Here is a 13,704-nt window from a genome sequence, read left to right as displayed (position 1 = left end):
GTCCTGTTTCGGGCATCGGGACAAGTTTCGGGGTTATCGGTATTGTACCGGGACCACCGGAAGGGTCCCGGGGGTCCACCGGGTGGGTCCACCTGTCCCGGGGGGCCACATGGGCTGTAAGGGGGTGCGCCTTGGCCTAATGGGCCAAGGGCACCAGTCCCACATAGGCCCATGCGCCTAGGGTTTAAGGGGGGAAGAGTCCTAGGAGGGTAAGGCACCTCCTAGGTGCCTTGGGGGGGAGGGAAACCCCCCTAGGCCGCCGCACCCCTAGGAGATTGGATCTCCTAGGGCCGGCCACCCCCCCTTGGCACCCCTATATATAGTGGGGGGAGAGGAGGGACTTCATACCTGAACGGCTCGGCCTTTGGTTGCCTCCTTCTCCCTCCCCAACACCTCCTCCACCTCCATAGTGCTTAGCGAAGCTCTGCCGGAGTACTGCAGCTCCATCAACACCACGCCGTCGTGCTGCTGCTGGTGCCATCTCCCTCAACCTCTCCTCCCTCCCTTGCTGGATCAAGAAGGAGGAGACGTGGCTGTTCCGTACGTGTGTTGAACGCGGAGGTGCCGTCCGTTCGGCGCTGGTCATCGGTGATTTGGATCACGTCGAGTACGACTACATCATCACCGTTCTTTTGAACGCTTCCGCTCGCGATCTACAAAGGTATGTAGATGCATCTAATCACTCGTTGCTAGATGAACTCCTAGATGATCTTGGTGAAACGAGTAGGAAAATTTTTGTTTTCTGCAACGTTCCCCAACAGTGGCATCATGAGCTAGGTCTATGCGTAGTTCTTCTTGCGTGAGTAGAACACAATTTGTTGTGGGCGTAGATTTGTCAACTTTCTTGCCGTTACTAGTCCTTCCTTGCTTCAGCGGTATTGTGGGATGAAGCGGCCCGGACCAACCTTACACGTACGCTTACGTGAGACCGGTTCCACCGACTAACATGCACTAGTTGCATAAGGTGGCTGGCGGGTGTCTGTCTCTCCTACTTTAGTTGGAGCGGAATCGATGAACAGGGTCCTTATGAAGGGTAAATAGAAGTTGACAAATCACGTTGTGGCTTTAACGTAGGTAAGAAAACGTTCTTGCTAGAACCCTAATTCAGCCACGTAAAACTTGCAACAACAATTAGAGGACGTCTAACTTGTTTTTGCAGCAAGTGGTTTGTGATATGATATGGCCAAAGTTGTGATGAATGATGAATGATCTATATGTGATGTATGAGATGTTCATGCTATTGTAATAGGAATCACGACTTGCATGTCGATGAGTATGACAACCGGCAGGAGCCATAGGAGTTGTCTTTATTCTTTTATATGACCTGCGTGTCATCAAGAAACGCCATGTAAATTACTTTACTTTATCGCTAAACGCGTTAGCCATAGTAGTAGAAGTAATAGTTGGCGAGCAACTTCATGGAGACACGATGATGGAGATCATGATGATGGAGATCATGGTGTCAAGCCGGTGACAAGATGATCATGGAGCCCCAAGATGGAGATCAAAGGAGCTATGTGATATTGGCCATATCATGTCATGTTTATTATTTGATTGCATGTGATGTTTATCATGTTTTGCATCTTGTTTACTTAGAACGACGGTAGTAAATAAGATGATCCCTCACAATAATTTCAAGAAGTGTTCCCCCTAACTGTGCACCGTTGCGACAGTTCGCTGTTTCAAAACACCACGTGATGATCGGGTGTTTTATTCAGACGTTCACATACAACGGGTGTAAGACAGATTTACACATGCAAACACTTAGGTTGACTTGACGAGCCTAGCATGTACAGACATGGCCTCGGAGCACAGAAGACCGAAAGGTCGAGCATGAGTCGTATAGAAGATACGATCAACATGAAGATGTTCACCGATGTTGACTAGTCCGTCTCACGTGATGATCGGACACGGTCTAGTTTAACTCGGATCATGTAATACTTAGATGACCAGAGGGATGTCTAATCTAAGTGGGAGTTCACTAATAATTTGATTAGTTGAACTTAATTATCATGAACATAGTCTAAAATCTTTGCAATATGTCTTGTAGATCAAATGGCCAATGTAGTCCTCAACTTCAACGCGTTCCTAGAGAAAACTAAGCTGAAAGACGATGGCAGCAACTATACGGACTGGGTCCGGAACCTGAGGATCATCCTCATAGCTGCCAAGAAAGATTATGTCCTACAAGCACCGCTTGGTGACGCACCCGTTCTCCCTGCAGAACAAGATGTTATGAACGCTTGGCAGGCACGTTTCGATGACTACTCCCTCGTTCAGTGCGGCATGCTTTACAGCCTAGAGCCGGGGCTCCAAAAGCGTTTTGAGAGACATGGAGCATATGAGATGTTCGAAGAGCTGAAAATGGTTTTCCAAGCTCATGCCCGGGTCGAGAGATATGAAGTCTCCGACAAATTCTTTAGCTGTAAGATGGAGGAAAACAGTTCTGTCAGTGAGCACATACTCACTATGTCTGGGTTGCATAACCGCTTGACTCAGCTGGGAGTTAATCTCCCGGATGATGCGGTCATTAACAGAATCCTCCAGTCGCTTCCACCAAGCTACAAGAGCTTTGTGATGAACTTCAATATGCAGGGGATGGAAAAGACCATTCCTGAAGTATTTGCTATGCTGAAATCAGCAGAGGTAGAAGTCAGAAAGGAACATCAAGTGTTGATGGTCAATAAAACCACTAAGTTCAAGAAAGGCAAGGGTAAAAAGAACTTCAAGAAGGACGGCAAGGAGGTTGCCGCGCCCGGCAAGCAAGCTGCTGGGAAGAAGCCAAAGAATGGACCCAAGCCCGAGACTGAGTGCTTTTATTGCAAGGGAAGCGGTCACTGGAAGCGGAACTGCCCTAAGTACTTAGCGGATAAGAAGGCCGGCAAAACAAAAGGTATATGTGATATACATGTAATTGATGTGTACCTTACTAGTGCCCGTAGTAGCTCCTGGGTATTTGATACTGGTGCAGTTGCTCACATTTGTAACTCAAAGCAGGGGCTGCGGAATAAGCGGAAACTGGCAAAGGACGAGGTGACGATGCGCGTCGGGAATGGTTCCAAGGTCAATGTGATCGCCGTCGGCACGCTACCTCTGCATCTCCCTTCGGGATTAGTTTTAAACCTTAATAATTGTTATTTAGTGCCAGCTTTGAGCATGAACATTGTATCGGGATCTCGTTTAATTCGAGATGGCTACTCTTTTAAATCTGAGAATAATGGTTGTTCCATTTTTATGAGAGATATGTTTTATGGTCATGCTCCTATGGTGAATGGTTTATTCCTTATGAATCTCGAACGTGATGCTACACATATTCATAATGTGAGTACCAAAAGAAGTAAGGTTGATAATGATAGTCCCACATACTTGTGGCACTGCCGCCTTGGTCACATAGGTGTTAAACGCATGAAGAAGCTCCATGCCGATGGACTTTTAGAGTCTCTTGATTATGAATCATTTGACACGTGCGAACCATGCCTTATGGGTAAAATGACCAAGACTCCGTTCTCAGGAACAATGGAGCGAGCAACCGACTTATTGGAAATCATACATACTAATGTGTGCGGTCCGATGAGTGTTGAGGCTCGCGGTGGCTATCGTTATGTTCTCACCCTCACTGATGATTTAAGTAGGTATGGGTATATCTACTTAATGAAACACAAGTCTGAAACCTTTGAAAAGTTCAAGGAATTTCAGAGTGAGGTTGAAAATCAACGTGACAGGAAAATCAAGTTTCTACGATCAGATCGTGGAGGAGAATACTTGAGTCACGAGTTTGGGGCACACTTAAGAAAATGTGGAATAGTTTCACAACTCACGCCGCCTGGAACACCTCAGCATAATGGTGTGTCCGAACGTCGTAATCGCACTCTGTTAGATATGGTGCGATCTATGATGTCTCTTACCGATTTACCGCTTTCTTTTTGGGGCTATGCTTTAGAGACTGCCGCATTCACTTTAAATAGGGCTCCGTCGAAATCCGTTGAGACGACACCGTATGAATTATGGTTTGGGAAGAAACCTAAGCTGTCGTTTCTAAAAGTTTGGGGATGCGATGCTTATGTCAAGAAACTTCAACCTGAAAAGCTCGAACCCAAATCGGAAAAATGCGTCTTCATAGGGTACCCAAAAGAAACTATTGGGTACACCTTCTACCTCAGATCCGAAGGCAAGATCTTTGTTGCCAAGAATGGATCCTTTCTGGAGAAAGAGTTTCCCTCGAAAGAAGTAAGTGGGAGGAAAGTAGAGCTTGATGAAGTATTGCCTCTTGAACCGGAAAATGGCGCAACTCAAGAAAATGTTCCTGAGGTGCCTGCACCGACTAGAGAGGAAGTTAATGAAAATGATCAAGATACTTCTGATCAAGCCCCTACTGAAATCCGAAGGTCCACAAGGACACGTTCCGCACCAGAGTGGTACGGCAACCCTGTCTTGGAAATCATGTTGTTAGACAACGGTGAACCTTCGAACTATGAGGAAGCGATGGCGGGACCAGATTCCGACAAATGGCTGGAAGCCATGAAATCCGAGATAGGATCCATGTATGAAAACAAAGTATGGACTTTGACTGACTTGCCCGTAGAACGGCGAGCCATAGAAAATAAATGGATCTTTAAGAAGAAGACAGACGCGGATGGTAATGTGACCATCTATAAAGCTCGGCTTGTCGCTAAGGGTTATCGACAAGTTCAAGGGGTTGACTACGATGAGACTTTCTCACCGGTAGCGAAGCTGAAGTCCGTCCGAATCATGTTAGCAATTGCCGCATTTTATGATTATGAAATTTGGCAAATGGACGTCAAAACGGCATTCCTTAATGGTTTCCTTAAGGAAGAATTGTATATGATGCAGCCGGAAGGTTTTGTCGATCCTAAGAATGCTGACAAAGTGTGCAAGCTCCAACGCTCGATTTATGGGCTGGTGCAAGCATCTCAGAGTTGGAACATTCGCTTTGATGAGATGATCAAAGCGTTTGGATTTACACAGACTTATGGAGAAGCCTGCGTTTACAAAAAGGTGAGTGGGAGCTCTATAGCATTTCTCATACTATATGTAGATGACATACTTTTGATGGGAAATGATATAGAACTTTTGGACAGCATTAAGGCCTACTTGAATAAGAGTTTTTCAATGAAGGACCTTGGAGAAGCTGCTTATATATTAGGCATCAAGATCTATAGGGATAGATCAAGACGCCTCATAGGTCTTTCACAAAGCACATATCTTGATAAGATTTTGAAGAAGTTCAAAATGGATCAATCCAAGAAGGGGTTCTTGCCTGTGTTGCAAGGTATGAAATTGAGCTCAGCTCAATGTCCGACCACGGCAGAAGATATAGAAGAGATGAGCGTCATCCCCTATGCCTCAGCCATAGGTTCTATTATGTATGCCATGCTGTGTACCAGACCTGATGTAAACCTTGCCGTAAGTTTGGTAGGAAGGTACCAAAGTAATCCCGGCAAGGAACACTGGACAGCGGTCAAGAATATCCTGAAGTACCTGAAAAGGACTAAGGAAATGTTTCTCGTTTATGGAGGTGACGAAGAGCTCGTCGTAAAGGGTTACGTCGACGCTAGCTTCGACACAGATCTGGATGACTCTAAGTCACAAACCGGATACGTGTATATTTTGAATGGTGGGGCAGTAAGCTGGTGCAGTTGCAAGCAGAGCGTCGTGGCGGGATCTACATGTGAAGCGGAGTACATGGCAGCCTCGGAGGCAGCACATGAAGCAATATGGGTGAAGGAGTTCATCACCGACCTAGGAGTCATACCCAATGCGTCGGGGCCGATCAAGCTCTTCTGTGACAACACTGGAGCTATTGCACTTGCCAAGGAGCCCAGGTTTCACAAGAAGACAAGGCACATCAAGCGTCGCTTCAACTCCATTCGTGAAAAAGTTCAAGATGGAGACATAGAGATTTGTAAAGTACATACGGACCTGAATGTAGCAGATCCGTTGACTAAACCTCTCCCTAGAGCAAAACATGATCAACACCAGAATTCCATGGGTGTTCGATTCATCACAATGTAACTAGATTATTGACTCTAGTGCAAGTGGGAGACTGTTGGAAATATGCCCTAGAGGCAATAATAAAAGCATTATTATTATATTTCCTTGTTCATGATAATTGTCTTTATTCATGCTATAATTGTGTTATCCGGAAATCGTAATGCATGTGTGAATAACAGACATCAACATGTCCCTAGTGAGCCTCTAGTTGACTAGCTCGTTGATCAACAGATAGTCATGATTTCCTGACTATGGACACTGGATGTCATTGATAACGAGATCACATCATTAGGAGAATGATGTGATGGACAAGACCCAATCCTAAACATAGCACAAGATCGTATAGTTCGTTTGCTAGAGTTTTGCAATGTCAAAGTATCTTTTCCTTAGACCATGAGATCGTGTAACTCCCGGATACCGTAGGAGTGCTTTGGGTATGCCAAACGTCACAACGTAACTGGGTGACTATAAAGGTAGACTACGGGTATCTCCGAAAGTATCTGTTGGGTGACATGGATCAAGACTGGGATTTGTCACTCCGTATGACGGAGAGGTATCACTGGGCCCACTCGGTAATGCATCATCATAATGAGCTCAGAGTGACCAAGTGTCTGGTCACGGGATCATGCATTACGGTACGAGTAAAGTGACTTGCCGGTAACGAGATTGAACGAGGTATTGGGATACCGACGATCGAATCTCGGGCAAGTAACATATCGATGGACAAAGGGAATAGTGTACGGGGTTGATTGAATCCTCGACATCGTGGTTCATCCGATGAGATCATCGTGGAGCATGTGGGAGCCAACATGGGTATCCAGATCCCGCTGTTGGTTATTGACCGGAGAGTCGTCTCGGTCATGTCTGCTTGTCTCCCGAACCCGTAGGGTCTACACACTTAAGGTTCGGTTACGCTAGGGTTGTAGGGATATGTATATGCAGTAACCCGAATGTTGTTCGGAGTGCCGGATGAGATCCCGGACGTCACGAGGAGTTCCGGAATGGTCCGGAGGTAAAGATTTATATATAGGAAGTCCTGTTTCGGGCATCGGGACAAGTTTCGGGGTTATCGGTATTGTACCGGGACCACCGGAAGGGTCCCGGGGGTCCACCGGGTGGGTCCACCTGTCCCGGGGGCCACATGGGCTGTAAGGGGGTGCGCCTTGGCCTAATGGGCCAAGGGCACCAGTCCCACATAGGCCCATGCGCCTAGGGTTTAAGGGGGGAAGAGTCCTAGGAGGGTAAGGCACCTCCTAGGTGCCTTGGGGGGGAGGGAAACCCCCCTAGGCCGCCGCACCCCTAGGAGATTGGATCTCCTAGGGCCGGCCACCCCCCCTTGGCACCCCTATATATAGTGGGGGGAGAGGAGGGACTTCATACCTGAACGGCTCGGCCTTTGGTTGCCTCCTTCTCCCTCCCCAACACCTCCTCCACCTCCATAGTGCTTAGCGAAGCTCTGCCGGAGTACTGCAGCTCCATCAACACCACGCCGTCGTGCTGCTGCTGGTGCCATCTCCCTCAACCTCTCCTCCCTCCCTTGCTGGATCAAGAAGGAGGAGACGTGGCTGTTCCGTACGTGTGTTGAACGCGGAGGTGCCGTCCGTTCGGCGCTGGTCATCGGTGATTTGGATCACGTCGAGTACGACTACATCATCACCGTTCTTTTGAACGCTTCCGCTCGCGATCTACAAAGGTATGTAGATGCATCTAATCACTCGTTGCTAGATGAACTCCTAGATGATCTTGGTGAAACGAGTAGGAAAATTTTTGTTTTCTGCAACGTTCCCCAACACATTATGACCACAAGGAGGCCACTTGAGCTACTTCACATGGATCTCTTTGGTCCCAACTCTTACAAGAGTCTCAGTGGAAATTCTTTTGGTCTAGTTATAGTTGATGATTTTTTCAATATTTACGTGGGTGTTCTTTCTCGATGATAAATCGCAGGTCCAAAAGATCTTCAAACACTTTGCTAGGAAGGCCCAAAATCAGTTTGAAGTGAAGATCAAGAAGGTTCGCAGCGACAATGGAAGGGAGTTCAAGAACGCAAATGTGGACACCTTTCTTGACGAAGAAGGGATTTCACACGAGTTCTCGGCTACGTACACACCTCAACAAAATGGAGTTGTTGAGAGGAAGAACCGGACGCTCATCGAAATGGCGAGAACGATGCTTGATGAGTACAAGACGCCGAAGCACTTTTGGGCAGAAGCGGTTGAGACAGCTTGTCATGCAACAAATCGCTTGTATCTTCACAAGCTACTCGGCAAGATGGCATACGAGCTCCTCACCGGTAACAAACCCCAAGTTGGATACTTTCGAGTATTCGGCTCAAAGTGCTACATTCTTGATAAGCATCGTCGTTCTAAATTCGCTCCTAAGTGTCATGAAGGTTTCCTACTAGGTTATGGCTCAAACTCTCACACTTATCATGTCTACAACAATTTCACCCGAAAGGTTGAAGAGACGGTAGATGTGAAGTTTGATGAATCTAACGGCTCGCAAGTAGAGCAACTGCCAATTGATGTAGGAGACAAAGATCATTCGGAAGCAATCCAAGACTTGTCTATTGGCAAGGTTCGTCCAACGGAGGTGAAGGAGAGTACCTCGTCCGTCCAAGTGGAAGCTTCTACTTCATGACAAGGTGAACCGAGAGTTGATACGGAAGCATCCACAAGTGGGACACACCAAGATGAAGAAAACGAGGAAGTGCATCAAGAACGTCAACAACCTCCTTCTCCACCACGACAAGAGAACGACAACGCCAACAATGAAGAAGAAGAAGAAGAAGACGAAGAAGATGTTCAACCAAGATCCAAGCAAAAGCTTTCACGAGTTCGAGCAAGAATTGCTAAAGACCATCCCATCGAGCAAATCTACAATGATATTCAAACCGGGAGAATCACTCGCTCTAAAACTCATTTAGCTAACTTTTGTGAAAACTATTCTTTCATCTCTAGCATTGAACCTATGAAGGTTGAAAAAGCATTGGAAGATCCGGATTGGATAAACGCTATGCATGAAGAGCTACACAACTTTGAGAGGAACCAAGTTTGGACATTAGTCGAGAAGCCCGAAAACAACCACAACATCATCGGTACCAAATGGGTGTTTCGCAACAAGCAAGATGAAGATGGACAAGTAGTTCGCAACAAAGCACGTCTCGTCGCCCAAGGCTACACACAAGTCGAAGTGAGAAGTTTGGAAAGCTAATGTCGGAGAAGTTTGAGATGTCAATGATGAGTGAACTCAAATTCTTTCTTGGGTTGCAAATCAAGAAAACTAAGGAAGGCACTTTTGTCTCTCAAACGAAGTACACTAAGGACTTATTCAAGAAGTTCAATATGCAAGAATGCAAAGGTATGTCTACACCCATGCCTACTAGTGGACATCTTGATTTGACCAAAGATGGTGAACCGGTTGATCAAAAGATTTATCGCTCTATGATTGGTTCATTGTGATACCTATGTGCTTCACGTCCCGATATTATGCTAAGCGTGTGCATGTGTGCAAGATATCAAGCTGCTCCTAAAGAATGTCATCTTAAGGCTGTGAAAAGGATAGTGAGATACTTAATACACACACCAAATTTTGGCATTTGGTATCCTAAGAGGGCCTCATTCGATCTTGTTGGCTACTCTGACTCAGATTATGCCGGAGACAAGGTTGACAGAAAGTCCACTTTGGGTACTTGTCAATTTCTTGGTAGATCCCTTGTGCCTTGGTCCTCCAAGAAACAAAACTCGGTATCCTTATCTACCTCCGAAGCAGAGTACATTGCCGCTGGTTCATGTTGTGCTCAATTACTTTGGATGACCCAAACTCTTAAAGATTATGGGATATATGTGAAACATGTTCCATTGCTTCATGACAATGTAAGTGCTATCAAAATTGGTCATAATCCCGTGCAACATTCTCGAACTAAGCATATTGAAGTTCGCCATCATTTCATTCGAGATCATGTTGCTAAGGGTGACATTGATCTTAAGCATGTTCGCACCGAAAAGCAATTAGCGGATATATTTACTAAACCTCTTGATGAGAAAGTGTTTTGCAGGTTAAGAGGAGAATTGAACATCATAGATGCTTCAAACTTGGAGTAGAAACTCCATTGGATACATGCAAGACATGAGCTTATGACTAATCCTTGATATTTCTCTTATGATGAAAATCTTATGTCTTGGATATATTTGCATCTTGCATGTTATCTAACCCATGTAGGTACTTGGTTGAATCAAATTCCAAGAGATTGTAACCTACTAACATCTTGAGCAATCTATACATCACTAAGTCCCTATACAAAGGTGGTTGAAGACAAGGAAGCACGAAACCATTCAAACACATCCTTTGACAAATTCTATGTTAAGCTTAATGATTGTCATTTTTTTTGGATACACAAGTGCTCTTCCTTGCAAGAAGTAACCCATGTAGGAAGATGGATTCAAATTACAAGTGGTGCTCCCAACTCTTGATGAGCTACATCAACCTTGAGCAACCCACACAAGTTCAACTACATGATCAACACCACCAACCAAGGTATGTTGTTCCATCTTAGAGAAGCTTTACTCTGAGACATGAGCTAAAGCAACTCGACAAGATGTGAATACATCAAGATGCTTAAACAAAAAATGGTAAACCCATTTTGAGCTTAAACGATGAGTATGACCTATGATCAAGTGATCTCACTTGACTCCTAAGTCAATATACTCTAACATAGGTGCGCCGACTAATTCTAGATGAAGTTCTCTCGTGTTCTTTTCTGTGCTCTTGCATTTGTCTCATGCATATTTGTTTCCCCTTTCAAAAAAAACTTCATCTAGATTTATTTCTTTTCTGTTTGCTCTGCATTTCCAGCATCAAATTCATTGCATATCATTCACTTAATTCCTTGCAAATCTTTGTGAGATCTTACTAGTCCAGTGAGCTGCGGTGACAAGTGTTTTCTTTCTGATGAACTCGGTTTCACCGATTAGTTATTTTCGGTCCAACCAAATTCTTTCGGTACAACCGAAGCATACAACTCGGTGCCACCGATTTCACCACAGGAAAAACAGTTTGCCACTTATTCTGAGTTTGTTCTGATCCAACTCCACTCAATGAATCTTGTCCTCTAACAAGCATCACATTTTTATCAAGTGCTTTATGTTGTGACTCAAGGATCAAACCCATTCACGATAAATTCCAAAGGGAGAGAGAAAGATCATCTTTATCAAGTCCTTCTTGGAAATAGATGTCAAAGGGGGAGAGAGAGATTACATCAAAGCTTATCATTTTAGAGAGAGTATCACCTTCTCAGGGGGAGAGAGACCCTTCAGGGAGAGGGAGAGAGATCTCCAGGGGGAGAGAATACTAGTAGAAAGTATTTCCCAAGGATCCCAGATGCTTGATGTTCAAGAGGAGAGATGCCACATGTCTTCTTAAGGGGAAAGACATGTTCATATGTGCTTGCTTGCATAAGTTTGCATTAGCTCTGTTCATTTATATCTTTCAGCTCTGATTTTCTGTTCCCTATCTTCTCCCAGTATCCCATGCTAGATTCAGGGGGAGCAAGACATCTAAGGGAAATAAATCATTTAAATTCATTGCATATCTTTACTCTTGGGGACATGTCTAATCAAATGTGGTACTTAGTACTCACTCTCTACATGTCATCCCAGTCTTGGTATTCTTGTAGTTTCTTCTGTTTGCTTTGGCTAGTAGATGTACCTGTGTTATCTAACCTTGTTTGTGCAGGTTCATTCCATCCTAAGCCTACTCAGGACTACAAGGTAAGTATGTGCATCACAATCATGTGTATGAGGAATTCTTGCTGATGTACATACTGTTTGCAAGAAGGACTCATGAGCATGAAGGTATCTCCTTAAATACGTTTTGCTCTGATGCATATGGCCAAGATACATGTAACACATTGCCTGCTCTATCATGGTTATGCTCTCACATGCTTCTATATTTCATATTCACATGATTGCATACATGTCGGGGGAGCCTATGCTTGTTACATGTCTTTCCAAAGCTTTACTTGCTATTCTTTATATCCTTATCTAAAGCTTTGATGTATGTTGTCATCAATTACCAAAAAGGGGGAGATTGAAAGCACAAGTGCTCCCTAGGTGGTTTTGGTAATTAATGTCAACATATCTCTTGTTGGACTAACACTTTTATCTAGTATTTTTTAGACAAGTTCAACATTGGAGTGGCATGGACTAAAGGATGTGGGAACTCCTTCAAGATGCTAAGGACAAAGGATTGGCTCAAGCTTCAAGCTCAATACTCTTCATCTTACATTTTAGTGATCCAAGATCACATTGAGTCTATAGGAAAAGCCAATACTATCAAGGAGGGATGAGGTGTTGCTTAATGAGCCTCTTGCTTCATGTGCTTAGTGATATGCTCCAAAACCCTCAGCTACTTTCTCACATCCACAAATGACCTAAACCCAAAGCCAAAATCGGTCATACCGATTCTTTCTATTCGGCGCCACCGAGTTTGGATGTCTTAGCCACTGCCACAAACCCTAGGCAAATCGGTCTTACCGATAGGGATCTCGGTCTCACTGAGATGGGATTGTAATCTCTCTGTGTATGTCCATTATCAAAATCGGTCTCACCAAGTTTGAGCAATCGGTACTACCGAGATTACAATGCAAACTCTTTGGTTAACTTATTACCAAAATCGGTCTCACCGAGTTTGCCTGACCAACTCTCTGGTTAGCTAATTACCAAAATTGGTCTTACCGAGTTTGTGTAATCGGTCTCACTGAGATTATGTTATGCCCTAACCCTAACCATATCGGTCCTACTGAGTTGCATTTTCGGTCCCACCAAAAATCCTAACGGTCACTAGGTTTACTGAATCGGTCCGATCGAGTTTGTTGATTCGGTCCCACCGAGTTTGGTAAATTGTGTGTAATAGTTAGATTTTGTGTGGAGGCTATATATACCCCTCCACCTCCTCTTCATTCGTGGAGAGAGCCATCAAACTAAACCTACACTTCCAACTTACCATTTCTGAGAGAGAACCACCTACTCATGTGTTGAGACCAAGATATTCCATTCCTACCATATGAATCTTGATCTCTAGCCTTCCCCAAGTTGCTTTCCACTCAAATCTTCTTTCCACCAGATCCAAATCCTATGAGAGAGAGTTGAGTGTTGGGGAGACTATCATTTGAAGCACAAGAGCAAGGAGTTCATCATCAATGCACCATTTGTTACTTCTTGGAGAGTGGTGTCTCCTAGATTGGCTAGGTGTCACTTGGGAGCCTCCGACAAGATTGTGGAGTTGAACCAAGGAGTTTGTAAGGGCAAGGAGATCGCCTACTTCGTGAAGATCTACCACTAGTGAGGCAAGTCCTTCGTGGGCGACGGCCATGGTGGGATAGACAAGGTTGCTTCTTCGTGGACCCTTTGTGGGTGGAGCCCTCCGTGGACTCGTGCAACCATTACCCTTCGTGGGTTGAAGTCTCCATCAACGTGGATGTACGATAGCACCACCTATCGGAACCACGCCAAAAACATCCGTGTCTCCAATTGCGTTTGAATCCTCCAAAACCCTTCCCTTTACATTCTTGCAAGTTGCATGCTTTACTTTCCGCTGCTCATATACTCTTTGCATGCTTGCTTGCTATGTGTTGTAAATGTTAAAATTGTGCCTTAACTCCACTTAAACTTAAAAGGGCTAAAAACTGCAACT

This window comes from Triticum aestivum, chromosome 3B, assembly GCF_018294505.1.
Source record: "Triticum aestivum cultivar Chinese Spring chromosome 3B, IWGSC CS RefSeq v2.1, whole genome shotgun sequence".
NCBI classification, from domain to species: domain Eukaryota; kingdom Viridiplantae; phylum Streptophyta; class Magnoliopsida; order Poales; family Poaceae; genus Triticum; species Triticum aestivum.
The sequence above is the reverse complement of the archived record's forward strand: the minus strand, read 5'-3'. Positions refer to the sequence as shown.